The following is a 5,504-nucleotide window of genomic DNA, read 5'->3' on the forward strand; positions in this document are numbered from 1 at the left end:
AACATTCACATATTTTTGTCAACTTTTTATATGATTTATTGGACTAACCTATTGATCCAGTGCCTAGTGCCAGTTCCTGTTTTTTTGCATGTTTTTTGTACCGCAGAAAATCCATATCAAACAAAGTCCAAATGCAATAAAATTTTACGGAGAATTATTTTGGAATATATGTGATTTTTGGGAGTTGGAATCACCACAAACGGAGGCCCACACTGCCCACAAGAGACCAGGGCGCGCCAGAGGCCCATGGCGCGTGGTGGTGGGTTGTGCCCTCCTCGAACGTCGGTTGGAGCTCTACTTCGGGCGCAAGGAAGCTTATATCCGCAAAAAAGTCGTGTTAAAATCTCAGCGCAATCGGAGCTACGGATCTCTCGGAATATAAGAAACGGTTTTCGACCAGATCGTGGGGAGCGCGAAATAGAAAAGAACAGAGAGGCCGATACAATCTCGGAGGGGCTCCCGCCCCTCCACCACCATGGAGGCCATGGACAAGAGGGGGAACTCTCCTCCCATTTAGGGGGGAGGCCAAGGAAGAAGGAGGAGGGGGCTCTCTCCCACTCTCTCCCGGTGGCATTGGAGCACCACCGGGGCAAGGATCGTGATGGCGATCTACATCAACAATTTTGCTACCGTCAACACCAACTCTCTCCCCCCTCTATGCAGCGGTGTAACACCTCTCTTCCCTGTTGTAATCTCTACTTAAACATGGTGCTCAACTCCATATATTATTTCCCAATGATATTTGGCTATCCTATGATGTTTGAGTAGATCCGTTTTGTCCTGTGGGTTAATCGTTCTCTTGGTTGGTATGATTATATATTTTATTTATGGTGCTGTACTACGGTGCACTCCGTGTCGCGCAAACATGAGGGGTCCCCGATGTAGGGTTGCGAGAGCGACAGAAGCTTAAACCTGAGTAGGTGGGTTGTTGCGTATGGGATAAAGAGGACTTGATACTTAATGCTATGGTTGGGTTTCACGACCTTAATGATATTTAGTAGTTGCGGATGCTTGCTAGAGTTCCAATCATAAGTGCATATGATCCAAGTTGAGAAAGTATGTTAGGTCATGCCTCTCCCTCATATAGAATTGCGAGAATGATTACCGGTACTTGCTATCGATTGCCTAGGGACAAATGACTTTCTTGTTTACAAAAGCTATCCACTTTTCTTACCTTGCAATTTATCAGTAGTTTTATTCTCGCAAAGTACTCGTAGTTTTAGTCTTGCAAAATAGTTTCATACTTGTTCTAGGTAAAGCAAACATTAAGTGTGCGTAGAGTTGTATCGGTGGTCGATAGAACTTGAGGGAATATTTGTTCTACCTTTAGCTCCTTGTTGGGTTCGACACTCTTATTTATCGAAGAAGGCTACAAATGATCCCCTATACTTGTGGGTTATCAAGACCTTTTTCTGGCGCCGTTGCCGGGGAGCAATAGCGTGGGGTGAATATTCTCGTGTGTGCTTGTTTGCTTTATCACTAAGTAGTTTTATTTCCTGTTCTAAGTTGTTTACTATCTTTAGTTATGGATATGGAACATGAAACACCAAAAAAATTAGTGCTACTTGCTACTCATGGAGATGGGGAACCTCCTAAAACCCTCGATGCTTGTTATGTGAAAAGTAGCATGCACTACCTTAATAATACTGAAAAAACCCCATTCAACATGATAATGGGAGACACGCCGGCTCAGTGGTGAAATTCTCCATGCGACCCAGCGGCGGGGATTTTCTCCAGCTAGAGTCGGTAGGTACGATAACCCGACAAGGGATTTTCTCCAGCTAGAGAGGTGCCCTGCAGTAGATCCAGGTATAGTTCCACTCTTTGGGATGGCTGGGCAGTGCGGCTGAGGGAAACATTATATCTCTCCACCTCTGGATGGAAACACCTCCAAGCTCAAGACTGGGTCCATCTGACATCTCAGTCTGGCGGTTGATATAAAAGATATCTCTGAAGAGATCAATAGTGGGCTCTTCTTGAAGATACATTTCGCAGATTACTTGAAAGTGGCATAGATTGGAGACGGAGTTGGGACCGATGTCTTGAGGATGAAGATTGTAAAAATGCAGAGCGTCCTGGAAGAATTTTGACCCGGACAGTGAAAAGCCACGGAGGAGGTGATCTGAAAAAAATGACAACTTCACCCTCTCCGGGTTGAGGAGTAGTTTCAGGACCGGGAACCCGCCAGTGGATAACCTCTTTAGCTGGCAAGACCCCCATGTGCACATACTCGTTTAGTGAGAGCTCGGAGACTCTGGAAGAACTCAGCCGCAAGAAGTGGGAGTCTTATTCATGATTGAGTAGGTTAAAAAGCTGCGACCAAGGAATGAAGGTATGGCGGGTTAAAACTACAATGATAAGCCGCCTAAGGAGATTATATGACATCTTAACAGTGATGGGCCAGTTATAACTATAAGATGGTAAACACATTGTGATGAGCCATTAAGAAATTATGAGCTGCCCTAGCCATGGAATGAAGTGACTATCAGGCCATGAGAATATGGCGGGTTAAGTTATGAAAGTATAAGCCGACAGCATGTTGGCGGGTTAATTGAAAGAAGCAGTTTTTTGGAGTTCCTGGCGAGTTACAAGTTCATTGTTTCCACCCGAAAGTGAATGGTGGGTCAATTATCCATGGATCTGAGATTACTGAATTTTGTTAAGTATAGGGCAAACAGGTTTCACAGTTCACATCTATATTTACGGATACATGAACAGTGCAAAAAGGAAAATTATTGCTAGACCTAAAAAGGAAGTGATGGAAAAGCTAGCAAGTTATATATTGATTCTGAAGAGGAAAGCAATCTACTCAAGATACAAAATGAAGGCTAAACTACTACCGCACTACTCCTACCTGGTTTTGGATTGAAAGACGAGTAATATGAAGAAAAACAAGATGAACTTAGATGAACGCCGGCGAACTCTATGAACTCGGATGACCTAATGCGGATTTGAGGGAGGAGAAGAAGGATAACTGACAATGCTAGAGAGGAGAGAACGCGCGCCGCTGAACTCTGGTCACAACAGGTTGATGCAGCGGCCTCGACGGAGCAGCTGGCGAGGTTCGGTTGGTGCGGCGGAGCTCTGGTCGCGGTGAGGAAGAAGAAGTGGAGGCGACGGGGGTAAAAGTGAAAAAGGGCAGCCCCCGTGCCTATTTATAAGGGAAAGGAAGGAATGGTAACAGACGTGCGCGAAGATTGAGGAGACGTCATAATTATCACAATAGAAAGGGCGCCTCGATTTTTGGAATGGTTGATTAATGCAAAGATCCATTGTGATGTCATGAGATTTTTTTCTAAATTTATGAAGATGACGTCATCCCTTCGTATGCCGGGTTATGAAGATTTGTTCAAAGTCAAGTTTTAGAAGAATCAAAGAAGACTCGCCAACCACAGACAGTGAAGATTGACATGAACAAGTTCAAGTCAATCTGGGGCCTAATGTTGGAGATATACCCCACGGTGAGACCCGCCCTAACTGGGCCGGGTTAAGATGTTGGCGACTTAAAGATAAGGCCTTAGACATGCCCAAGAAGCCAAGACATGGAACCAGGGAGGCGACTTATGTGGTGAGCCGGACGGAGGCCCAAGGCCAGAAGACTGTGCGTGACCCAGAAGTGTAAGCCGCCCGATGGCGACATGCCTAGCAAGGCAAGGCGACTTAGAACCAGGGTCAGTCACGGAGTGTGACCCGACCCAGACTTTTGTAAGCCCAAGGCCTCAACCTGTGTATATAAACCCAAGTTACGATCAATCGATAGCTAGGTCAAGCGAATCCGCAACCTTGTAATCGATACTCAAGCAATAGCAACAAGAGCATGAGTAGGCTTTTACCTCCACCGTGAGGGGCCAAACCTGGGTAAACTCGTGTCTCTCGTGCCGCTCAACCCCTTTAAGCTAATCACCGTAGCCATGGCCTCGCACCTAAGTCCTTTCATGAGGGCATCTGCCGTGACAAAACAACAATAGGGAATATTAAATTTTGGTTTCCATTTAGAAAGGGATGGAACACTTCCCTATAACAAGAATTAAGCCACCATATGAATCAATCACGAGGGCAACCTATGGAGCAAAAACTAAATATGATAATACTTGAATCTATGCATTATGCCTAGCTAGGGGCATAAATAGAATATCGCTTGTTGGGAGCCAACCCAATGAAGAAAATAAATGTCTCTCTTTTTATTTCTGTTCTTGTGTGTTTACACAATTATGCTACTGTTATGATTGTATTTTTATATTTTAATTAGTATTTGTGCCAAGTAAAGCCTTTAGGATCATGTTGGGTGATAGTTGATTTGATCTTCTTGGAAAACAGAAACTTTTGCGTCCAGTAACAAAAATTTTAAAATCACTGAAGTGAGGAAAAATTCTGAATATTTTTTACACAAAACTGAAATACAAATTGCCTACACTGTCCCAATTCTTCAGATTTTTTGGAGTTACAGAATTATGGTTAAGGTACAGATTACTACATACTGTTCTGTTTTTGACAGATTCTGTTTTCGTTGCATTGTGTGCTTATTTTGATGAATCTATGGATTGTATCGGGGGGTATAAGCCATGGTAAAGTTAGAATAAAATAGGTATAATGCAATAATAAAATATGAGTGGGTTTGCAACAGTACTTAAAGTGGTGATTTGCTTTTTTATACTAACGAATCTCACGAAGGTTTTGTTAAGTTTTTGTGTGTTTGAAGTTTTCATGTTTTGGGTGAGATCACGATGTATGAAGGAATAAGGAGTGAAAAGAGCCTAACTTCGGGATGCCCATGGCACCCCAAGGTAATATTGAATGAGAACCAAGCAACTAAGCTTGGGGATGCCCTGGAAGGCATCCCCTCTTTCTTCTAACGACCATCGGTAATTTTGCATGGAGCTATATTTTTATTAGTCACATATCATGAGTTTTGCTTGGAGCGTCCTATATTATATTAGTCTTAGCTTGCTATGCTTTTTAGTTTGTCACAATCATCCTTGCTGGACACACCTATTTGAGAGAGCCATGATGATAATATGATTTGTTAGAATTTCTCTATGTGCTTTACTTAAAAAAATTGAGCTATGGAATTTCTCTAGTACTTCACTTATATCTTTTTGAGCACAGTGGTGGTTTAATATTTGAAGAAATACTCTCATGCTTCACTTAGATTATTTTGAGAGTTAGTGAAATTTTGGAGACATATGCTCTCATGCTTCACTTAGATTACTTTGAGAGTTGAAAGAGAAAATTATTTTGAAGAAATATGTGCTCTCGTGATTCACATAATTTTTTTTGAGAGTTTGTATGTAGCTGGTAATATATGAAATTAGCCCCAAAGTGATAGATATTAAAGGGGAATATAATAATAACTTTCATGAAGATCACTGAATATTAGAAGCTTGATTCCTTGTAATAGTTTTGAGATATGGAGATAGTAATATGTGAGCCATGTTGGTGAGTAATTATGCTTTAGAAAGAATATTGGTGTTAAGGTTTGTGATCCCCTATGCAAGCATGAAAGT

Source organism: Triticum aestivum, chromosome 3D (genome assembly GCF_018294505.1).
Source record: "Triticum aestivum cultivar Chinese Spring chromosome 3D, IWGSC CS RefSeq v2.1, whole genome shotgun sequence".
Lineage (NCBI taxonomy): Eukaryota > Viridiplantae > Streptophyta > Magnoliopsida > Poales > Poaceae > Triticum > Triticum aestivum.